The sequence below is a fragment of the Oncorhynchus mykiss genome, chromosome 21, assembly GCF_057628025.1.
Source record: "Oncorhynchus mykiss isolate SJ-2025 chromosome 21, ASM5762802v1, whole genome shotgun sequence".
Taxonomy (NCBI): domain Eukaryota; kingdom Metazoa; phylum Chordata; class Actinopteri; order Salmoniformes; family Salmonidae; genus Oncorhynchus; species Oncorhynchus mykiss.
Genome location: NC_143042.1, coordinates 29,013,643 through 29,040,072, shown reverse-complemented (window position 1 = coordinate 29,040,072; position 26,430 = coordinate 29,013,643). Strand labels below are relative to the sequence as shown.

Here is a 26,430-nt window from a genome sequence, read left to right as displayed (position 1 = left end):
GGCGGGAGACCCTGTATAAACACAAACTCACTTCCTTGAAAACTTCCTTCAGAACAGCTCTGGCAGTAGTCCAGGCAGTGGTCCTGTGTGGCTCAGTCGATAGAGCGTGTTTTTTGCAACGCCAAGTGTTGTGGGTTCGATTCCTGCTGGGGCAACCCATACGTAAAATGTATGCACACGTGACTATAGTGCGCTTTGTATAAAAGTGTCTGCAAAATGGCATATACAGCGCAATCAGAAAGTATTCAAACCCCTTGACTTTTTCCACATTTTGTTACATTGCAGCCTTACTCTAAAATTTGTTAAGTCGTTTTTTTCCCTGATCAATCTAAACACAATAACCTGATAATGACAATAAAAAAATATAAAATATCACATTTACTTAAGTATTCAGACCCTTTACTCAGTAATATGTTCAAGCAGGTTTTCATCAAGGATCTCTCTGTACTTTGCTCCATTCAGCTTTCCCACGATCCTGACTAATCTCCCAGTCCCTGCTGCTGAAAAACATCCCACAGCCATGATGCTTCACCGTAGGGATGGTGACAGGTTTCTTCCAGACATGACGCTTGGCATTCAGGCCAAAGAGTTCAAGCTTGGTTTCATCAGACCAAAGAATCTTGTTTCTCATGGTCTGAGAGTCCTTTAGGTGCCTTTTGGCAAACTCCAATGTAAAAGGCTGTCATGTGCCTTTTACTGAGGAGTGGCTTCTGTCTAGCCACTCTACCATAAAGGCCTGATTGGTGGAGTGCTGCAGAGATGGTTGTCCTTCTGGAAGGTTCACCCATCTCCACAGGTGAACTCTGGAGCTCTGTCAGAGTGACCATCGGGTTCTTGGTCACCTCCCTGACCAAGGCCATTCTCCCCTGGTTGCTCAGTTTGGCCGGTCGGCCAGCTCTAGAAAGAGTCTTGGTGGTTCCAAACTTCTTCCATTTAAGAATGATGGAGGCCACTGTGGTCTTGGGGACCTTCAATGCTGCAGAAATGTATTGGTACCCTTTCCCAGATCTCTGCCTTGACACAATCCTGTCTTGGAGCTCTACAGACAACTCCTTTGACCTCATGGCTTGGTTTTTGCTCTGACATGCACTGTCAACTGTAGGACCTCAAATAGACAGGTGTGTGCCTTTTCAAATCATGTCCAATCAATTGAATTTAACCACAGGTGGACTCAAATCAAGTTGTAGAAACATCTCTAGGATGATCAATGGAAACAGGATGCGCCTGAGCTCAATTTCGAGTCTCATAGCAAAGGGTCTGAATGTAAATAAGGTATTTCTGTTTTTCACTTTTAATATATTTGCAAACATATCTAAAAACCTGTTTTTGCTTTGTCATTGAAGGGTTTTGTGTGTAGGGGTCAGAACTACATCACACGTTTCATGCATGCTGCATGAAAGTCAGTGCACGCATGTTGGTCATACTTTCAATCAGGCTGGTGCATTTCAATCAACATGAAAGCTTCCAAGGTCGGCTAATTTGTCAGGACTGCTGTGGTGAGTCATCGAGCTGTACCTTGTCACCATGTGTGACCTTCCAGCGAAATCATTAACTGTTCAACAGCAATCCAGTGCCACAGAGCTCTCCACCCTCTTTCTCTTTCCGCTGTCTGTAGCAATCAACACCCTTGCTCGGCACACACACTCGTTAATACATTCTGACACACTGATATGGATCACACACCCTCCACGTCTACTGCTTCTAGCCTGACTCACCATTGGAGGACAGCCCTTTCCCAGTTATCATTATTACATTATCTCTCTTTGGTTACTAGGTTTTCTGACAGTGACGCCTGTTATGCAATTCCAGGGTGGATGAGTCACTCCACTTTGCCAAAATCAGTGACGTAAATCTTACTTGCATACTCTGTTCCGTTCTCATTGCAGATTGTGTGCGGAGGCATGGCCGATTTTGTGTCTCCAAGATGAAAGAGAGAAAGGACTGATGTGATGTTCCAATGTTTTTTCGGGGAGTCTGTGTGTGTCCTTGCGTATGTTCTTGCAGGCATGTTTGTGTATATATGTTAACGTGGAAAAGAGTCAGATACCCATACTAATCTTCTATGGTCAATGACAAGGCCCTGGGGCTGAAAGTAACCCCAAACCAGGACAGTACATATCCACTCACAAGCAGATCTGTAGTTGGAAAATAACTTAGCACTTCTGCCTGCTAAATTAGTCATATTTTGAACCATCAGGCAAAACCCTTTAGAAGATCTAAAAAGAGTGGGTGAAAAATCTCACACAAACTTTTCAATAACTGTATGGTTGACACTACACCTATTAACTTCAGTTTGACACATTTTTTTATACTATTAGACAAACAAAACACAATTATACACGTTAACAAATGCTATCAATCACGAAACACTAAAACAAGCAAGAGTTAAATACCATGTCCAAACATGTAGATGTCCAAGCATTGGAAAATGATTTGCACTTATGTCAGTGAAATCTCGTAGAGAGAGGTAATCAAACAAGTAAAAGCATACATAACAATCACAAAATAATGAAGCATAAGTCAAAGTAATCAAAATGGAGAGAAAAATAAAACAGATGGGAAAAGTGACTCAAAGAATCTATTGAAAAAGCTTACCTTCCTCGGTCATTGTTTGATAATATTTTACTTTTCCATAAGTCACAAGTTCTACAACATTACAGTAAAAGACAAGGGTAAGGCAATTATGACAGAAATGGAAAAGGTCAAGAAATTCTGAAGGTTTATCATCGTACACACAATACACAAGGACAGTAAAATTATCTCTCACACCAAGACATCCCTGTATAAGTGCAAAACCAAGCAGCAAGGACTACCAAAAAACGATTGAATCCTCACAACTACTTTGAATGAGTAACATTTTCGTATCCGAGATACATATGCAGTAGCTACATGTTCAATCAAATCGGTGGTTGCAGAGATCTCAATAAAAACTGAGTATACAAAACATTAGGAATGCCTTCTCTTTCCATGACATGAACTGACCAGATGAATACGGGTGAAAATTATGATCCCTTATTGATTTCACTTGTTAAATCCACTTCAAATCAGTGTAGTATATGAAGAGGAGGAGACGGGTTAAAGAAGGATTTTTAAGCCTTGAGCCAATTAAAATGGATTGTGTATGTGTGTCGTTCATAGGATGAATGGGCAAGAAAAAATATATAAAGTGCAGAGTATTGTAGTAGGTGCCAGGCGCACCAGTTTCAATTTGTCAAGAACTGAACGCTGCTGGGGTTTTCAATATTTGGAAGGTGTTCCTAATGTTTGGTATAGTTAATGTAAATAGAGGCTCTAAAAGGCGTATAGCACCTCAAGAAATTATAGACAAATGTATGTATGTATGTGTGTGTTTATATGTATACAGTATGTACAGGTGAAGTCAGAGTCTTTAAAAACTCGTATTTCAACCACTCCACAAATGTCTTGTTAACAAACTATAGTTCTGGCAAGTCGGATAGGACATCTATACTTTGTGCATGACACAAGTCATTTTTCCAACAATTGTTTACAGACAGGTTATTTAACTTATAATTCACTATATCACAATTCAAGTGGGTCTTCATAAAAAATCATACAATGTGATTTTCTGGATATTTTTCCCTAATTTTGTCTGTCATAGTTGAAGTGTACCTATGATGAAAATTTCAGGCCTCATCTTTTTAAGCGGGAGAACTTGCACAATTGGTGGCTGACTAAATACTTTTTTGCCCCACTGTCAGGATGCTTTGTCTGGAAAACCGTGCTTCTTTCCCTTACTGAAAATATTCTATTTCGCCCAGTCATCAGAATTAATGAGTCAGCTGTCTAAACTTATCTGTAACACGTGTAACTATGAGAAACCAAAATAAATTACATTTTGGAATGCATATTCAAATGTTCAGGAGGAACCTTTACTAGAAAGGTTCCTATCCAACTGGTGCTGAGTGGATGAGATGGACACTCATCCAAATCAAGAGTTGTATTTGTTTATCTGTGTTTAAAAGTGTTTTGAGAGGCTTCTATAATTTGAAAAGGTTCTGTGGAAATGAGACCTGTTGAGTCCATTAGAGTCCTACTTCCAGGAAGTGGAGAGGTGCAGGTGATGGAGTTGTGAAAACAAAGCAGCAGCTAAATTATATCTGGGTATATTAATGCTGGGAAAAGGGAGCTCAGTGTTAAGTTTAAGTTGCTAACCTTCCTAATGGTGTTGTTATCCACTGTTGCCACTTATGGAGAAATATACCTTATTAACAAATCACTACCATGTTTGTTTGCCCTTTGTTACAGGACATAATAACTTTTAGCTGTTTATCAAATGGCTTTTTGTCCTTGTGGCATGACCTCTCTGCTGCAGTTGTTTTTTACGTCATGAAAATTAGTCTGTACTGGAGCAGAAGGCTTTTAACATTGATTATTTCAACGAGTTGGGGGGGGGGGGGGTTACATAACTTTGTCAAGGCCCAATTATTCATCTAACTATTTATGTGTGGGGTAGTAAAGGCCTGGGAGCACTGAATGGCTGTAGCAGCAAGACTGCAGTTTTCCTAAAACAAGTATGCGTGGATGGTGGACACTGACACTGGGGCACTGATTCAGCTTCGTGATAAATTAGTTCTGGGTCATAACACAGTACAGGTGCGACAACAACCACACACTATGACCGGATACATGCCAGACATGGGCCACAAATGCAATGATGTAGGGTAGTTGCAGACACCATACAGTGGCCAAGGTTAAGAACACTTTGCCACATTTGACATGGGTTTTATATATAGCATGATGCATGAAAGTTGCATTACTATTTAACTTTCTGGTACAATATCAAATATTTAATGTGGAATATAGAGTATATAGAACATATAATCAAATAGTGATCTGTTATCTCCCTTTACTCAGTTTTGTTTTTATAACCAATTGATTGTTTGTAAAAAATTGTATATTAACAGTTCGAATCAAATCTAGCAGAAAAGCCACTCTTTGTTGAAACATTAATTATTTTGATTGCGTGACAAGATGTAGTTTTGGTGTATGTGTGTGTGTTGAGGGATGAACAATTCATGGTAAACTAGACAGCCTTGTCTGGTCTGTTCAGCAATGGTCAATGCCATATAGCAATGATAACAGCAACAACATGTCCACACCACAATGCAGCAACTATCTAGTATCCTTTTACTACATAATGGGGTATTAAAAAGAAACCAAAGAGGAGCCTGTCACTTTATGACCCTATCGCCAGTGGCAGACCATCACTGAAGGAAGGGCTTGTACTGCATACCTACTCAAACTTCAGTTTGGTCTTTGTCCCTCCAAGATAAAGCACCAAATTGTATTGTATTAGGTAATGACTAACCAAAGTTGTTGATTTCTAAAGAAATATTCGCTACTCAGCTGCTTCCCACGTCGTTTCACAGCATGCAGTACCAGCATAGCGTTGCTGTTCTCCACCATATGCTCTGCCAGAGCTTGCTCTGTGATATATAGCCAACACTGTCATTCACATTGTGTTGCAATGATAACATGACTTATATATTGGCACCCTTGCACTTTTCTTAATTAATTTGCTATTTATTCTCAAATAAGTAGAAAAAAGATACTGTATATACCTGTATATACACATATTTGGTCACAACACCTTGTTTTTGATTTTCAACATCGCAGCACCAATTATATATTTTTATTAAGAAAATAAAAACAAATGGTATGGACAAAAGTATTGGCACCCCGGAAATCGTACTTGGTTGCACAGCCCTTGGACAAGACAACTGCAGACAAATTCTTCTAGTAGCTATCAACGAGCTTGATGCACCTTTTTACTGGAATTTGGCCCACTTTTTTAGCATCAAACTGCTTTATAAGTGGCCCTACACTACCTGCTGTTTTCAGATCTCACCATAGCTTTTGGATGTGATTCAGATCTGAGTCTTTGCTGGCCACCCAAAAATGGTCAAGCATCTCTTCTTGAACCATTCCTTGGTGCTTTTTGATGTTTGTTGGGGTCGTTGTTTTGCTGGAAGACACACAACCTTCTATGGAGACCCAGTTTTTGGACACCAGGTTGAATATTGGACTGCAAAACACCTGATAATCTGCTGATTTCATGATGCATTGTGTACATTCAAGGCCCCTAGTACCAGAGGCAGCAAAGCAACCCCACGGGATTATCAAACCTCCCCGTCTTTGATTATAAGGTGGGTGTTATTTTCATTGAATGCTTAATTCGGTTGTCAGTAAACACAGTGCTGATTTATAATGCCAAAGTGCTTAATTTTGTTTCACTGGTCCATAGAACATTTCTCCCAGGATTTAGGCTTGTTTAGGTGGGTTTATGAGAAGTTAAATAAGGCTTTCTTGTGCTTCCTTCAGCAGTGGTGTCTTGCTATGTTTATTAACGACCAAATGAAGCATTCAAAGAAAACACTCTCCCCACAATCAAACATGGGAGAGGTTTAATAATGCTGTGGGGTTGCTTTGGTGCCTCCGGTACCTGGGGCCTTGAATGTGTGCAATACATCATGAAATCAGCAGTTTTTTTTGAAGTAGAATGTCCAAAAACTAGGTCTCTGTAGAAGGTTGTGGGTCTTCCAGCAGGGCAACAACCCCAAACACACATGTTCTGGTATGTTCTTGAGTGGCCAGCGAGTCCAGGGCTTGGAACATAGACTTACGAGTGTTTTAAAGATGGATATCTCTTACAACAGACAAAGATGTAACATGCGTTTCCCAAAACATCTCATATAGAGATAATACAAATTCACTAAATCACTGATTTGGCACATCATTGCACACATTTCAGGCTACATAACATGAAGTATATGGAGACAAATTACACACAGTAGCCTACAAGTAGCAAAATAGAACTCAATTGATTGAGCATGAAATACTGAAATACCGCCTACTGTTTATATTTGAAGGCAGTGATCTCGGTTTTCATTTTAATCATATTTTATAACTTTGTATTTGTACTCAACTTTGTTCTGGAGTTATAGGCAGTCACAGAAAGCCAGATAAACAATGTGATTAAATGTTTAGTGGAGATCTTCTATGGATAAAGTGACGCAGGAGGGGGGGGGGGGGGAGCATCTAACGATGCACTTAGCTCTTCTATGAGTGGTAGATTATGAGCATTTCCAAGTGTAACGTTAATAATGATGGTTTTGGGCAACAGATCAGAGATTTAACAACGCTCCTCCAAAGCTTTGAATGATAAACTTAGCCTTAAGATGCTTTGGGAAACCAAAATCTGAATTTAAATAGCCAGACTGCTAAATAGTCAATTAATGGTACCCAAACTATCTTGTTGGATTCTAGCTTGAAATATACTTACCATACTATAAGTTGTTGATTACATATTTAAGGAATGTATATGGTGGGGTCAATAGAGGGTGGATAAGAACTAAGGGTATGGAAAATTACTGAGTGATGAAAAAGGCAATCACTGGATGCCGTGGATTAGGGAGGAGTGAAGAATTCAGGCCGAGGTCAGATGAAGTGAGAAGGAACTGTCCTATTACACCCTTAAGTTCCTGCCTAGCAGCAGAGATGTTATGGCTGTTTACATGTGCAAGGAGTTGCCTCTGCCTCGTAGGAGGGTATACATACTTGTGCTGGGGGAAACGTATCTTTGTCTTTGCAGTTGTTTGACCCAGTGGGTGAATAAACTTGATTTGAACTTTTACTAGTTGTCCGTGAGTTTTTACTCTGTTTGTTCAGAACCTAACAGTTGGCGTTGTCGGCAGGATTCACCACGATTTACAGTCGAACTACAGTCCAAATCAGTGAAACAGGAGCCGAAACTAAAAACAATGTAGGTACAGTTCCTACACCTGTTACCACTTATTCTGAAATAATTATAGGATGCAGACCTAGAAAGCCTGAGTTTATTCAGTAGGCCCATTGTGGAATGACCTGTCAAAAAATATATGGTTTAGGGTAGGTTCCGTAAGGATAGGTCCTGACGGGGTGTTCCTCTGCGAGATCCATAGAAATAAATGGTTTAGGGTAGGTTGCATAAGGATAGGTCCCAAGTGGAGATAGTTCTCTAAGAGATCCGTGAGTGACACCACAGTGCAGGGTAGGTTCCGTGTAGGATAGGTCCCTCGGGGGGGTATTCCCCTGCGAGGTCCGAAGTGGGACAAAAGTCCCAGCCGCGGTGGTCGTAAGGCCGTAGAGTGTTTGTTTACGGATAAATTGTCATGCTTGTATACTAGTATGAAAGGTTGTAGAGAAGTAGTCCATGTAGAAGGACAAAGGAAGGAAGTGCGTTCGCTGGAGAATAGGAGATATCTGAGAATATATCTTGAGATGAAACATTGTCAGTGAGTGGCAATGTGGATGGTGATAAAAGGTTGCCTACAAGTTATGGAGGAGTGCCTCATTCATGGTTAGAAATGCCAAAGGATATTTGAATGTTGTTTGAACATTATTTGAGTTTATTAGCAGTAGCAATAAGAGAGAGGTTGGTTTATGCCTTATTTACGCGAGGAACCATGACAGATTATGTGGAAATAGGAAGACAACTGTGAATAATTTTGATAATGTGTGTTGTCAACAACAGCGATATTTGAAGCGTGACACTGGTACAAGACATTAGGTCTCCCTGTATTTTCCAGTAGTAAATTGGCAGACGCTTCAGTATTGGTTTGAATACAAGGTATCAGGTGACCAATTAATAGGCACAAATACCATAACTAGTCTCCGGGGAAGTGGGTATCACTACCTTGGAAAATTATTAATAGAGGGCATGTATTAAAGCTGTGAGTGAGGAAATCTAAACATTTGAGCAAATGGAATTAAATTGGTCAGCATTTCCCTGCTGACAGAAAATTCCAATTTAATAAATAATTCAGAGATGCTATTGTGATACGGCATAATGACATAAAATAAATATCAAAAGCTCCATACACCGGCATTTTATGTACTCAGCGTCAAAAGGAATGGGTACCTTGATATAATTTTTAGGTCTGCTTTGATGGCAGGTTTGAAACCTGTTATCAAAACGGCTAATGCGGGGGTAGGGGACCAACATTTTCACTGGGATGAGATAGTAAAGACAGCTTTGAGAGTGGAATCTAATTCCGCTCACTTTGCAGCAGTGCGTGTGGTTAATACAGCCACAGGGAAAGTCAATGGCCAAGGTAAGACAAAGACACAGGGAGGAAAAGGCAGTGAATTGGTCCAAAGGCGCAAGGCATCAGAGCCCTGTTTTAGGTGTGGGGCTGTTGGTCATTGGAAAATGGAGTGTGGGATGGTACGGGAGCCTACTGCACCCACTGCCTTTGGAGGGAATACTAAGATGAAGGCATTTGCAGCATTAATAGACGAGCAGCGGTGAACTCTCTTGGAGACAGCGGGACAGGAAAACTTCACATAGGGCTGGCTGGCCTCTATACGTTCGATTGTGGTTCGGCGAGAGGATGATTTTACATGGCAATGGGTGTGGAACCTATTATGGGGTTGGATAAGCTATGCGAAATGACAGGGGAATGGATTCTAAAAGGTAACAGGTTTAGAATTGGCACAGCCAAACACAGGGCATTGAACATCCAACGGAGATTGGTTATAGTATATGCTGTAATCATGGGGATGCATTAAAACACATGATTAATGAAGTTATCATGCTTTGTTTTGTCTGTAATTAAAATGTTTGTGTTGCTGATTTAAGATTTAGCATAGTGAATACTACCAAAATTTACATTTTCTCTTCAAATCAAATGTTGTTTGTCACTGACAAACTTACAGTGAAATGCTTACTTACAAACCTTTAATGCAGTTGAAGAAATAGAGTTTAGAAAATATTTACTAAATTAACTAGTATTTTTTTTTTTTAAATAACAAGAAAATTACATTACCAATAACCAGGCTATATACAGGGGGTACTGGTACCGAGTCAATTTGTGGGGGTACAGATTAGTTGAGGTAATTTGTAGTGACTATGCATAGATAATAAGCAGCGAGTAGCAGCAGTGTAAAAACAAAGGGGGAGGATAACAGTCTATGACTTGGGTGACTGGAGTCTTTAACAATTATTTGGGCCTTCTTCTGACACTGCCTAGTATATAGATGGTGGAAGCTTGGCCCCAGTGATGTACTGGGCCGTATGCACCAACCTCTGTAGCGCCAACCGGTCAGGATGCTCTCGATGGTGCAGCTGTATAACTTTTTGAGGATCTGGGGACCCATTCCATCTCTTTTCAATATCCTGATAGACCTAGCACCACACTGCTAGGTCTCTGACCTCCTCCCTATGAGCTGCCTAATCGTTGTCGGTGATCAAGCCTACCACTGTTGTGTCATCAGCAAACTTAATGATGGTGCTGGCGTCGTACTTGGCCATGCAGTCGTGGGTGAATAAGGAGTACAGGATGAGACTAAGCACGCAGCCTTGTTGAGGGGCCCCAGTGTTGAAAATCAGCATGGCAGATGTGTTGTTGCCTATCCTTACCACCTGGGGTGGCCCGTCAGGAAGTCCAGGACCCAGTTGCAGAGGGAGGTGTTTTGTCCCAGGGTCCTTAGCTGAGTGATGAGCTTGGTGGGCACTATGGTGTTGAATGCTGAGCTGTAGTCAATGAACAGCATTCTCACATACAGTAGGTGTTCCTTTTGTCCAGGTGGGAAAGGGCAGTGTGGAGTTTGATTGAGATTGAGTCATCTGTGGATCTTTTGGGGCGGTATGCGAATTGGAGTGGGTCTAGGGTTTCCGGCATGATGGTGTTGATGTGAGCCTACTAGAGAGCGTGTGCCCTCAGGCCTGGAGGGAAGCTAAAGTAATTCCACTACCCAAGAATAGCAAAGCCATCTTTACTGGCTCAAATAGCCTGTTACCAAACCTTAGTAAACTTCTGGAAAAAATTGTGTTTGAACAGATACAATGCTATTTCACAGTAAACAAATTGACAACAGAATTTAAGCATGCTTATAGGGAAGGACACTCAACAAGCACAGGACTTAACCTCTCTAGGGTAGGGGGCAGCATTCAGAATTTTGGATGAAATGCATGCCCAAATTAAACGGCCTGCTACTCGGGCCCAAAATATATGATATGCATATAACTGGTAGATTTGGATAGAAAACTCTAAAGTTTCCAAAACTGTTAAAATAGTGTCTGTGAGTATAACAGAACTTATTTAGCATGCGAAAACGTGAGATAAATCCATTCAGGAAGTAGTTCTTTTTTTGGTTTTGTAGTTTTCTATTCAATGCCATTACAGTTTCCCTTGACTTAGTACTCCATTTGCAATTCCTATGCCTTCCACTAGATGTCAACATTCTTTAAAAATCGTTTCAGGCTTGTATGCTTACAAATGAGGGAGTAAGACCAGTCTGAACGAGTGGACCCTAACGTGTTGCAGAGTTTTTTTTCAGGCGCATGTGCATTTCTTGTTTACCTTTTATATTGACAACGTTATTGTCCGGTTGAAATATTATAGATCATTTAGGCTAAAAAACAACCTGAGGATTAAATATGAACATCGTTTGACATGTTTCTATGAACTTTACGGATACAATTTGGATTTTTTTGTCTGATTGTTTTGACCAAGTTTGAGCCTGTGGATTACTGAAGAAAACGCTGGATATAAAGAGACTTCATCGAACAAAAGGAAAATTTATTGAGTAAATGAATGTCTTCTGATTGTCACCATATGAAGATCATCAAAGGTAAGGGATTCATTTTATCTCTATTTCTGAGTTTTGTAATGCTTCTGCTTGGCTGGTTACTGTTAGTAATAATTTGTCAATTGGGCTAGGCATGTTCTGAGCTAGGTATGCTTTCGCCGAAAAGCATTTTATAAATATGACACGTTGGTTGGTTTATCAAGAAGTTAATCTTTCAACCTATGTAAAATATGTTTTGTTTTCTGAATTTTTATAATGAGCATTTCTGTAATGGAATTTGGCGCTCTGCAACCTCACTGAATGTTGGCCAGGTGGGACTCTAGCGTTTAAAATAACATAAAATTGATCAGAAATAAAGTGTAGACAGTGAGAAGGCGACTCCGGGATGTTGGCCTTCTAGGCAGTGTTACAAAGAAAAAGCCATATCTCAGACTGGCCAATAAAAATAACATTAAGATGGGCAAAAGAACACAGACACTGGAAAGAGGAACTGCCTAGAAGGCCAGCATCCCGGCGTCACCTCTTCACTGTTGATGTTGAGACCTGGTGTTTTGCGGGTACTATTTAATGAAGCTGCCAGTTGAAGACTAGACACTAGACACTCTCAAACTAGACACTCTAATGTACTTGTCCTCTTGCTCAGTAGTGCACTAGGGCCTCCCACTACTCTTTCTATTCTGGTTAGAGCCTGTTTGAGCTGTTCTGTGAAGGGAGTAGTACACAGTGTTGTATGAGATCTTCAGTTTCTTGGCAATTTCTTGCATGGACTAATCTTAATTTCTCAGAACAAGAATAGACTGATGAGTTTCAGAAGAAAGACCTTTGTTTCTGGCCATTTTGAGCCTGTAATCAAACCTATAAATGCTGATGCTCCAGATACTCAACTAGTCTAAAGGCCAGTAGTCTGCGTCTTGCTTTGACACTTGAAGATGAGGATGAAGACTGCATAAAAGTGAGTGGGATAACCAACAGGGAACACATTTTCATAGGAGCCCAGTGAAGCATAGGACAGGACCGATGGACGGACCTTGCCCCAATCTCATCAAGGGTGGAGTGAAACTATTAAAATTGTATTCTCTCTCTTCACTGTTCAAGTCAATAAGTTTTCTAGATGGCGTATATGTGATCATTGTTCCAGATGAGGGATAGTTGGAAACTATCCTACAATGTGATTTTCTGGATTTTTTTTCTCATTTTGTCTGTCATAGTTGAAGTGTACCTATGATTAAAATTACAGGCCTCTCTCATCTTTTTAAATGGGAGAACTTGCACAATTGGTGGCTGACTAAATACTTTTTGCCTCACTGTATGTGGACCATTTTCACATCTCTAAGCACAGAAAATACAAACAGGTCATCAAAATGGCTCATGCTTCAAAACTCTAAGCACATATTCAATTGACTGAGTACAACAAATAAATTCTAAAAGTCACTGGTTCACTGCACCAAATCAATCTTTCTCCCAAGTGGCGCAACGGTCTAAGGCACTGCATCTCAGTGCAATAGGTGTCACTACAGTCCCTGGTTCAAATCCAGGCTGTATCATATCCGGCTGTGATTGGGAGTCCCATAGAATGGCGCACAATTGGCCCAGCGTAGTTATCTGGATTTGCCTCGGGTAGGCTGTCATTGTAAATAATAATTTGTTCTTAAATGACTTCCCTATTTAAATAAAGGTTCAATTTAAAATAATAAATACAAATTGGATACATAATTATCTGCTTTTCAAATGCAATATTCACATGAATTTTGATATGATTTTCTTGTCATTTGTGAACAATACATGTAACTATAACTCAATCAAACTGCTCAAAACAGAACCAAAGTTATATAGTGCCTAGATAACTGATATATTTTGATAAATGCTGAACACTAAAATTCTATATTACATCATCAATCTATCAATTGACATCAATTTATATTGTAAGGTCAAAACAATCTTGTATTTTTCTGTTACCCTTTCTTTAGCCGATATTTTAAATAATATATGGATGTAGCTGTAAATACTACATCATCCTCATTCTCCATCAGCCAGTGTGCTTTAAGATGAAGGACCATAGGAAAGAGTCACTCTATGTACTACCTTTCGGTTACTGGCCCAACCTCTTAACCGCTAGGCTGCCACTGATCTAAACTTTTTTGTGCATAATGTTTCCTATGAAACCTATGACCGAAAACAGCTTCTGGACATCAGAACAGTGATCACTAACCTCGATTTAGATTAAGATTTATACATCAACGGGTCGGCGGCGCAGGATACAGCTCACCCAGGACCAGACTTTAATCCCCGACACTCAGAAGAGAACGAGACGGCGATATAGAGGCCGCCGTCAGGGCACCCTGATGAAATTATGACGGCAAGTAAATAAACCGCCTCTACCCTCTGTTCTATTGACGAATGTACTGGAGAACAAACTGGACAAGCTCCATTCAAGACAATCCTGTCAATAGGTACTGAAGAACTGTATTATCCTATGTTTATATGAAACTTGACTGAACAAGGACATGGATAATATAAGCAGATTTTTTTTATGCATCAGCAGGACAGAACGGCAGCATCAGGTAAGCTCAAGGGGTGGTGTGTGTCACTTTGTTAACTTCTTATGGCTGAGATCCCGCTAACAGGATCGATATGACAACAGCCAGTGAAAGTGCAGGGCGCCAAATTCAAACATCAGAAATCTCATAATTAAAATTCCTCAAACATACAATTATTTCACACAATTTTAAAGATACACTTCTTGTTAATCCCACCACAGTGTCCGATTTCAAATAGGCTTTACGGCGAAAGCACCACAAACTATTATGTTAGGTGAGTGCCTATTCGCAGAAAAACACAGCCATTTTTCCAGCCAAAGAGAGGAGTCGCAAAAAGCAGCAATAGAGATAAATTAATCACTAACCTTTGATGATCTTCATCAGATGACACTCATAGGACTTCATGTTACACAATACATGTATGTTTTGTTCGATAAAGTTCATATTTATATAAAAAAGTCTCAATATACATTTGTGCGTTATGTTCAGTAGTTCCAAAAACATCCAGTGATTTTGTGAGCCACATCAATTTACAGAAATACTCATCATAAATGTTGATGAAAATAAAAGTGTTATACATGGAACTTTAGATAAACTTCTCCTTAATGCAACCGCTGTGTCCGATTTCAAAAAAGCTTTACCAAAAAAGCAAACCATGCAATAATCTGAGTACAGCGCTCAGAGACCAAAACAAGCCAAACAGATATCCGCCATGTTGTGTAGTCAACAGAAGTCAGAAATAGCATTATAAATATTCACTTACCTTTGATGATGTTCATCAGAATGCACTCCCAGGAATCCCAGTTCCACAATAAACGTTTGATTTGTTCAATAAAGTTCATTTATGTCCAAATACCTCCTTTTGTTAGCGCGTTTGGTAAACAAATCCAAACTCACGACATGTGTGCAAGTCCAGTGGAAAGTACGGACGAAAAGTCCAAAAAGTTATATTACAGGTCGTAGAAACATGTCAAACGAAGTATAGAATCAATCTTCAGAATGTTTTTAACATAAATCTTCAATAATTTTCTAATCTGAGAATTCATTTGTCTGTAGAAATGCAATGGAACAGAGCTCGCTCTCACGTGAGCACGTGAAACTGAGCTCGTGGCTCTCTGCCAGACCTCTGACTCATTCCCCTCTCATTCGCCCCCACCTCACAGTAGAAGCATCAAACAAGTTTCTAAAGACTGTTGACATCTAGTGGAAGCCTTAGGAAGTGCAATATGACCAATATCCCACTGTGTATTCGATAGGGAAAGAGTTGAAAAACTACAAACCTCAGATTTCCCATTTCCTGGTTGGACATCATTCAAACTGTTTTAGAAACTTCAGTGTTTTCTATCCAAATATACCAATAATATGCATATCTTAGCTTCTGGGACTGAGTAGCAGGCAGTTTACTCTGGACACCTCTGGGCACCTTATTCATCCAAGCTACTCAATACTGCCCCCAGCCATAAGAAGTTTGACTTGACTGATGTCTTGAGATGTTGCTTCAATATATCCACATAATTTTGCTTCCTCCTGATGCCATCTATTTTGTGAAGTGCACCAGTCCCTTTTGCAGCAAAGCACCCCCACAACATGATGCTGCCACCCCGTGCTTCACGGTTGGGATGGTGTTTTTCGGCTCAGAAACGTCCCTTTTTCCTACAAACATAACAATGGTTATATTTTTGTTTCATCAGACCAGAGGACATTTCTCCAAAAAGTGTTGAGCGGCCTTTCAGGTTATGTCGACATAGGACTCGTTTTACTGTGAATATAGATACTTTTGTACCTGTTTCCTCCAGCGTCTTCACAAGTCCTTTTGCTGTTGTTCTGGGATTGATTTGCACTTTTTGCATCAAAGTACGTTCATGTCTAGGAGACAGAACGTGTCTCCTTCCTGAGCGGTATGACAGCTGCGTGGTCCCATGGTGTTTATACTTGCGTACTATTGTTTGTACAGATGAACGTCCAACCTTCAGGCATTTGGAAATTAATCCCGAGGATGAACCAGACTTGTGGAGGTCTACAATTTTTTTCTGAGGTCCTGGCTGATTTCTTCATAATTTCCCATGATTGTCTAGCAAAGAGGCACTGAGTTTGAAGATAGGCCTGTAAATACATCCACAGGTACACCTCCAATTGACTCAAATGGTGTCAATTGGCCTATCATTAGCTTCTAAAGCCATGACATAATTTTCTGGAATTTTCCAAGCTTTTTAAAAGGCACAGTCAACTTAGTGTATGTAAACTTCTGACCCACTGGAATTGTGATACGGTGAATTATAAGTGAAATAATCTGTCTGTAAACAATTGTTTAAAAAATGACTTGTGTCATGCACAAAATAGCAAAACGAATAGTTTGTAAACAAAAAAATTGTGGAGTGGTTGAAAAACAAGTTTTAATGACTCCAAACTAAGTATGTATGTAAACTTCCAACTTCAACTTTACATAACCCAACCAGAAGCCATTGATTACAAGCAACATCTGCACTGATCTTAACACTATCACTAAGTTTGCCGAAAAGACGTCGGTGGTAGATCGGCCTGATCACCGACAATGATGAGACAGCCTATAGGGAGGAGGTCAGAGACCTGGCAGTGTGGTGCCAGGACAACAATCTTTCCTTCAACGTCAGCAAGACAAAGGAGCTGAATGTGGACTACAGGAAACAGAGGGGCAAGCTCCCACCCTGCCATCCACGACCTCTATACCAGGCGGTGTCAGAGGACAACCCTAAATATTGTCAAAGACTCCAGCCACTCAAGTGAAGACTTGTCTCTGCTTCCGCACAGCAAGTGGTATTGATGCACCAAGTCTGGAACCAACAGGAACCTGAACAGATTCTACCCCCAAAACATATGTCTGCTACATAGTCCTATTTGGTTAACTATTTAATTAACTATCTGCATGGACCCATTTTGCAGTAACTTTTTTGACTCGTCACATACGCTGCTGGTACTGTTTACTATCTGTAACTTTATTCCTAGTTATATGTACAGTCGTGGCCAAAAGTCTTGACTGACACAAATGTACATTTTCCCAAAGTCTGCTGCCTCAGTTTGTTTGATGGCAATTTACATATACTCCAGAATGCTATGAAGAGTGATCAGATGAATTGCAATTACTTGCAAAATCCCTATTTGCCATGCAAATTAACTGAATCCCCAAAAATGCATTTCCACTGCATTACAGCCCTGCCACAAAAGGACCAGCTGACATCATGTCAGTTATTCTCTCGTTAACACAGTGTTGACGAGGACAAGGCTGGAGATCACTCTGTCATGCTGATTGAGTTCAAATAACAGACTGGAAGCTTCAAAAGGAGGGTGGTGCTTGGAATCATTGTTTTTCCTCTGTCAACCATGGTTACCTGAAAGGAAACACGTGCCGTCATCATTGCTTTGCACAAAAAAGGGCTTCACAGGCAAGGATATTGCTGCCAGTAAGAATGCACCTAAATCAACCATTCATCGGATCTTCAAGATCTTCAAGGAGAGCAGTTCAATTGTTGTGAAGAAGGTTCAGGGCGCCCAAGAAAGTCCAGCAAGCGCCAGGACCGTCTCCTAAAGTTGATTCAGCTGCGGGATCAGGGCACCACCAGTACAGAGCTTACTCAGGAATGGCAGCAGGCAGGTGTGAGTGCATCTGCACGCACAGTGAGGCAAAGACTTTTGGAGGATGGCCTGGTGTCAAGAAGGGCAGCAAAGAAGCCACTTCTCTCAAGGTAAAACAGCAGGGACAGACTGATATTCTGCAAAAGGTACAGGGATTGGACTGCTGAGGACTGGGGTAAAGTAATTTTCTTTGATGAATCCCCTTTCCGATTGTTTGGGGCATCCGGAAAAAAGCTTGTCAGGAGAAGACAAGGTGAGCGCTACCATCAGTCCTGTGTCATGCCAACAGTAAAGTATCCTGAGACCATTCATTTGTGGGGTTGCTTCTCAGCCAAGGGAGTGGGCTCACTCACAATTTTGCCTAAGAACACAGCCATGAATAAAGAACGGTACCAACACATCCTCCGAGAGCAACTTCTCCCAACCATCCATGAACAGTTTGGTGACAAACAATGCCATTTCCAGCATGATGGAGCACCTTGCCATAAGGCAAAAGTGATAACTAAGTGGCTGGGGGAACAAAACACCGATATTTTGGGTCCATGGCCAGGAACTCCCCAGACCTTAATCCCATTGAAAACTTGTGGTCAATCCTCAAGAGGCGGGTGGACAAACAAAAACCCACAAATTCTGACAAACTCCAAGCATTGATTATGCAAGAATGGGCTGCCGTCAGTCAGGATGTGGCCCAGAAGTTAATTGACAAACATGCCAGGGCGGATTGCAGAGGTCTTGAAAAAGAAGGGTCAACACTGCAAATATTGACTTTTTGCATCAACTTCATGTAATTGTCAATAAAAGCCTTTGACACTTATGAAATGCTTGTAATTATAGTTAATTATTCCATATTAACATCTGATAAAAATATCTAAAGACACTTAAGCAGCAAACTTTGAAAATTAATATTTGTGTCGTTCTCAAAACTTTTGGCCACGACTGTACATATCTACCACAATTACCTCGTACCCCTGCACATCGACTCGGTGCTGGTACCCCTTCTATATAGTCAAGTTATCGTTACTCATTGTGTATCTATCATTATTTATTATTATGTGTTTTACTTTTCTATTATTTATTTATTTTACTTCTCTCTGCATTGTTGAAAATTGCCCGTAAGTAAGCATTTCACTGTTAGTCCACTTGTTTATGAAACATGTGACATTTGATTCGATTTTCCATTTGATAAAAATTATTTATAAATTATAGCCAAATGTAGTCAAATACTGTATGAAAATTATTTTTATCATCTACTATCTGTCTATTCAGCATTTCAAAAAGAACAGTTTGACATTTGTATCTTGGATTTTTTCAATTGCTTTGGTGCAATTTTCACAAGTACTGTATGTGGTAAATTTCCACAATGCTTAGTACAAAACTCAAAACAGATCATTAAAAACATTGTTGTTTAAAAACTACAAACACACAAATTCACTTTTTCACTAAACTTAAGAAATGTTTAGGTTCATTCCACCAATTCGGTGGCTTTTGTGAAGTGTAACTTCGTAAAAAAAAAAAATTAAATTCACTTAGAATGTTAAAATTATCACAAATAACACATTTTCAACACCCTAAAAAACAAGTTTCCCATCTCAAGATGTTAAATAAAAAAAATACTAGTGCATAGTAAGTGGCAAATAAAGTAACAGGGTTGACCATAACAGGGTTGACCATAACAGGGTTGACGATGTAATCATAAATCAGCCATAAGTCCACTTGTGACATGGGAATGGAAGATTGTTGTGTGCAACAGGGAGTGTATTTGACTCTCATGGTATTTGGCAATTAAATGCAAGCTTCACATTTCTTTTTATTGTTAAAACATGTCTAGGCTATCAATCTAGCGGTAACAGGGTTGATGTGTTACGCTCAACCTGCTCAGTTTTCCACCACACAACACCAGAAAATTTACAAAAAGTGAAGAACCAGCTCACTTGCACTATGATTTCACTTGTAGATGTCCATGTTTCTTTTGAAAACAATATTTAAAAAGTAATAGTTTCACCATATCAAAACAATAATTAATTTCACGTAACCTTAAAATGGTAACAATAATCTTCAGAAATAACTTTCAATGCAACAAAATAACTAGTGCTTTATATTGACATTTTGGGGTTAAGTGGGTTAAACAATCTTCTTCGAGGGGATACAGGGTTGATGGAGGGACATGATGAATTTTGACACTTTAGCAAGTCTTTATTCATATGAAACATCGAAGTTATTGAATTATCCATGGCTGGATTTAGACAGGCAGCCCAATTCTGATGTTTTTTTCACAAATTGGTCTTTTGACCAATCAGATCAGCTCTGAAAAAGATCTGGTGTGAAAAAATCTGATGTGATTGGTCAAAAGACAAATAAGTGGAAACATATCAGAATTGGGCTGCATGTGAAAACACAGCCCATGTGGTCTATATTAAAGGGCACTTCATTTAACAAAACAGGCTTTTAAAATGCAATATTGATGCACAATGTCTACTGACATATCAAAGGGCACCCATTTCGTGGAATGACCCTTTAATCTAGAACTACGTTTCACATTGCAATACATGTTCATATAAAGTAATTTCTTTTCACAATGCAATGCTCACATTTACTTTTGACATGATTGTCTTCTCATTTGTTAAAATACATTTTACTATTACTTAATCTGACTGCTCTTAATTGATAATCACGCCTATATATTTTAAAATGGTTTGTCTACAACAGATTTTGAGAATTACATAATGAAAATGTATGTTTGTAAAGTATAAACATAAAAAGTATTTATGATGTATATTGTAATGTACTATTATGATGGCATGTACTGTATGTAATGCATCCACTATACAGTAAATATGTATCCAAAATGACGTTTTTTTTATGGAATAATTTCACACGGATTTACAATAATTGCATTGGCCAAAACAGTACTGTAAAACGGTAAAATATGTCAGTTATATAGCAGGCATTTTTATACATACATTTTTGTATGTGTAACCCCAGTGGGAATAGAACCTACAACTATATTGTTGCTAATGCCATGCTCTTACTAACAGAGCCTCACAGGACAGCTACAATGTAGCTACAATGTAGCTACAATACTGTAAAATACTTGATTACAATATAGGTGGAAGGTGTATGATCGCCACCCCAATGAGCGTGCCACCCTCCTCCAGGCCATGGATGAGGAATGCAATGGCATCAATCCAGACCTACAGTATATCAGGCTTGGATTCGCCATGCCAAAAGGTTTTTCCCCAGGTGAATGAACAATGAGGACATTTACTGCAATGTCAATGAGAACCTATGGCCAAATGCAGGCTTGATATACAAACTAGTGCCTACTAAATGTTATGTTTCCTTAATTCATTCAATTTGTTAATTTGATTACAGTACACTCATTTTGTGATTTATTTTTTGCATCAATGATTGGGAAAGATGTTTTCAATGATTACACCATTGATAATACATGGGATAGAAATTATGGAAATATGATTTTCAGTGATAGTATATTGCCTAATGTGAAAAAAACAATGTTCTGTAAATTACAGTACTGTAGCATATAACATTCAAAGGGCAATTTTGAAACATGTATCTTACTTTTAAAAAAATATTGGATTAATTGGTTGTTAAAATGACTAAATTCAGAAGATATTGCTTTGGTGATTACATCAATGTTCTCATGGTATTTCACAGTAATCTTATATTTTGGATCAATGGTTGTGTGGTGAAAGATGTCTCCAAACAAAACGAATGCACAATAATAGGTTTGGAATACAAAACTGTTACCAGTTTGGAGTTTTTTTGTACTAAGAGTTTTGAAAAATCACCACATACTTGTGAAAATAGCACTAAAGCGATTGATAAAACATTTAAATGGTAGTTAAAATGACTAAGTGGTGAGCCTATCATTATCGGATGTATTGGTGGATAAACTAAATGTTCTCATGGTATTTCACAGAAAACATCAATTTTGCATGAATAACTCAGGGGTGAAAGATGTGTTCAACTCCAACTCCAATGCACAATCAAAGGTTATGAACATAAGTGTTATCAGTTTAGAGTTTTGTATTTAGAGTTTGGAAAAAGTAAACAACATAAAGTGACTGAATAGGGTGTTGGGCCATTACGAGCCAGAACAGCTTCAATGCAACTTGGCATAGATTGTACAAGTGACTGGAACTCTATTAGAGGGATGCGACACCATTCTTCTATGAGAAATGTCATAATTTGGTGTTCTGTTAATGGTGGTGAAAAAGCTGTCTCATGTGCCCCTCCAGAATCTCCCATAAGTGTTCAATTCAGTTGAGTTCTGGTGACTGAGATGGCCATGGAATATGGTTTACATCATTTTCATGCTCATCAAACCATTGTGATCACTCATGTGATCACCCTGTGGATGGTGTAATTGTCATACTATGGGAGATAGCCATGGTAACCAAAATAATGGCCTGACAAGCATTTCGATACATGACCCAAAGCATAATGGGATGTTAATTACTTAATTAACTCAGGTACCACACTGTTATTTATTCAAGTATTTCCATTATCTTGGCAGTTACTTGTAGATTCTAGTGTTAAGGAATCAAAGTGGAAAGCAACTGTGCAAACACACCACAGATACAGTGGGTAATGGTCGGCCACCAGGGTTGGGTAGGTTACTTTTTAAATGTATTCCGTTAGAGTTACTAGTTACCAGTCCAAAATTGTAATCAGTAACGTTACTTTGGATTACCGAAACTCAGTAAACGTAATCTGATGACTTTTAGTCAATTTTTGTTCACTTTCCCCTTAAGAGGCATTAGAAGAAGACGAAAAGGATCCATGAAACGCATTTGGTGTGTCATCACAGTGGATTCTGACTTGTCGACAGACTCGCTCAGGTGGAACAAACTTAAACTTGCGCCTTTTTTCAATGCTGAATTTAATGTCAATTGAGAAACAGATATGTGTTACAATGTATTTTTTCTCAAACATCCTTTTTTCATTTACATTTTTTTTAAAGTATTTGTAATATGATTTTCATCTTTTTGCTTACATTACGTAAGGGATTACAAAAAATAAAATAAAAAAAGATTACATGTAACTGATTATATGTAATCAGTTACTCCCCAACCCTGTCAGACACTGACTCTTTTCGGTCGATCGTTGGTCCTGTGTCCTCTATGTTTTTTTAATGTGTGTCAAAGAACAAAACATGTAGTCAGCTCTTTCAGTGTTTGGTCCCAATGTATCTCCCAGCCCCATGCATGCGAGATAGTTAGTATAATATGTATTGTTACAATGGTTAGCTTACATGGGGTAAAACAAGAGGGGAGATGGAAAGGATAATGGAGAAAACAAAAATGGTTACAGAGGTATACATTCACATAAAATAGTAAAAATATGTCTGCATAGAAACTTATGTTTGGACATTCATTGACATACCTGTACAGTGCCATCAGAAATTATTCCACATTTTGTTGTTTCAGCCTGAATTCAAAATTGATTAAATATTTAAAACATTATGACACAATACCCCATAATGACAAAGTAAAAACATGTTTTTGCAAATGTTTGCAAATTTATTGAAAATGAAATACAGAAATATCTCATTCACATAAGTATTCACACCCTTGAGTCAATACTTTGTAGAAGCACATTTGGCAGCGATTACAGCTGTGAGTTTTTCTGGGTAAGTCTCTAAGAGCTTGATCATTGCTAGATAACCATTTTTGGGTCTTGCCACGGTACATTTAAGTCAAAACTGTAACTAGGCAACTCAGGAACATTCACTGTCTTCTCGGTAAGCAACTCCAGTGTATATTTGGCTTTGTGTTTTAGGTTATGAAAGGTGAATGAATCTCCCAGTGCCTGGTGGAAAGCAGACTGAGCCAGGTTTTTGTCTTGGATTTTGCCTGTGCTTAGCTCCATTCTGTATTTTTTATCCTGAAAAACTCCCCAGTCCTTAATGATTACAAGCACACCCATAACATTATGCTTGAAAATATGCAGAGTGGTACGAAGTAATGTGTTATATTGGATTTGCTCCAAATATAACACTTTGTATTCAGGACAAAAAGTGAATTGCTTTGCCACATTTTTTGCAGTATTACTTTAGTGCATGGTTACAACAGGATGCATGTTTTGGAATATTTTTATTCTGTACAGGCTTCCTTCTTTTCATCTGTCAATTAGGTTAGTATTGTGGACTAACTACAATGTTGTTGATCCATCCTCAGTTTTCTATCACAGCCATTAAACTCACCATTGGCCTCATGGTGAGATCCCTGAGCGGTTTCCTTCCTCTCCGGCAACTGAGTTAGGAAGGACGCCTGTATCTTTGTAGTGACTGGGTGTATTGATATATCCAAAATGTAATTCATAAATTCACCATGCTCAAAGAGATATGCAATGTATGTTTAAAAATATACAGTGGGGAGAACAAGTATTTGATACACTGCCAATTTTGCAGGTTTTCCTACTTACAAAGCATGTAGAGGTCTGTGATTTTTATCACAGGTACACTTCAACTGTGAGAGACGGAATCTAAAACATAAATCCAGAAAATCACATTGCATGATTTTCAAGTAATTCATTTGCATTTTATTGCATGACATAAGTATTTGATACATCAGAAAAGCAGAACTTAATATTTGGTACATGACCTTCTCCCATTCCTCCTCTGGATCATCCAGTTGGTCATTGGCAAACTTCAGACGGGCCTGGGATGTGTTGGCTTGAGCAGGCGGACCTTGCGTGCGCTGCAGGATTTTAATCCATGACAGCGTAATGTGTTACTAATTGTTTTCTTTGAGACTGTGGTCCCAGCTCTCATCAGGTCATTGACCAGGTCCTGCTGTGTAGTTCTGGGCTGATCCCTCACCTTCCTCATGATCATTGATGCCCCACGAGGTGAGAGCTTGCATGGAGCCCCAGACCGAGGGTGATTGACCGTCATCTTGAACTTCTTCCATTTTCTAATAATTGTGCCAACAGCTGTTGCCTTCTCACCAAGCTGCTTGCCTGTTGTCCTGTAGCCCATCCCAGCCTTGTGCAGGTCTGCAATTTTATCCCCGATGTCCTTACACAGCTCCCTGGTCTTGGCCATTGTGGAGAGGTTGGAGTCTGTTTGATTGAGTGTGTGGACAGGTATCTCTTATACAGGTAACGAGTTCACACAGGTGCAGTTAATACAGGTAATGAGTGGAGAACAGGAGGGCTTCTTAAAGAAAAACTAACAGGTCTGTGAGAGCCAGAATTCTTACTGGTTGGTAGGTGATCAAATACTTATGTCATGCAATAAAATGCAAATTAATTACTTGAAAATCATGCAATGCGATCTTCTGGATTTTTGTTTTAGATTCCGTCTCTCACAGTTGAAGTGTACCTATGATAAAAATTACAGACCTCTACATGCTTTGTAAGTAGGAAAACCTGCAAAATCGGCATTGTGTCAAATACTTGTTCTCCCCACTGTATATGCATTACAAGTCAAAAGTTTGGACACACCTACTCATTCCAGGGTTTTTCTTTATTTTTACTATTTTCTACATTGTAGAACAATGGTGAAGACATCACAACTATGAAATAACACATATGGAATCATGTAGTAACCAAAAGTGTGTTAAAAAACAAATGAAAATATATTTTATATTTGAGATGCTTCAAAGTAGCTACCCTTTGCCTTGATGACAGCTTTGCACACTCTTGGAAATGAATGAGTATGTGTATCTACATTTTAGACTAGTACTGTATACAGTGGGGCAAAAAAAGTATTTAGTCAGCCACCAATTGTGCAAGTTCTCCCACTTAAAAAGATGAGAGAGGCCTGTAATTTTCATCATCGGTACACTTCAACTATGACAGACAAAATTAGATTTTTTTTCTCCAGAAAATCACATTGTAGGATTTTTTATGAATTTATTTGCAAATTATGGTGGAAAATAAGTATTTGGTCAATAACAAAAGTGTATCTCTTATATACTCTTTGTTGGCAATGACAGAGGTCAAACGTTTTCTGTAAGTCTTCACAAGGTTTTCACACACTGTTGCTGGTATTTTGGCCCATTCCTCCATGCAGATCTCCTCTAGAGCAGTGATGTTTTGGGGCTGTTGCTGGGCAACACGGACGTTCAACTCCCTCCAAAGATTTTCTATGGGGTTCGAGAACTGGAGACTGGCTAGGCAACTCCAGGACATTGAAATTCTTCTTACAAAGCCACTCCTTTGTTGCCCGGGCGGTGTGTTTGGGACCATTGTCATGCTGAAAGACCTAGCCACGTTTCATCTTCAATGCCCTTGCTGATGGAAGGAGGTTTTCACTCAAAATCTCACGATACATGGCCCCATTCATTCTTTCCTTTACACGGATCAGTCGTCCTGGTCCCTTTGCAGAAAAAAAGCCCCAAAGCATGATGTTTCCACCCCCATGCTTCACAGTAGGTATGGGGTTCTTTGGATGCAACTCAGCATTCTTTGTCCTCCAAACACGACGAGTTGAGCTTTTACCAAAAAGTAATATTTTGGTTTCATCTGACCATATGACATTCTCAATCTTCTTCTGGATCATCCAAATGCTCTCTAGCAAACTTCAGACGGGCCTGGACATGTACTGGCTTAAGCAGGGAGACACGTCTGGCACTGCAGGATTTGAGTCCCTGGCGGCGTAGTGTGTTACTGATGGTAGGCTTTGTTACTTTGGTCCCAGCTCTCTGCAGGTCATTCACTAGGT

The 26,430-nt window shown here is 39.3% G+C and overlaps 1 protein-coding gene across 7 annotated transcripts in view; it reads right to left on the bottom strand.

Moving 5' to 3' along the window:
• LOC110500322 (sodium/potassium/calcium exchanger 2) overlaps nt 1-26,430 on the bottom strand; it is a 187,759-nt gene that overhangs the window by 23,782 nt on the left and 137,547 nt on the right. The window lies entirely within an intron of this gene.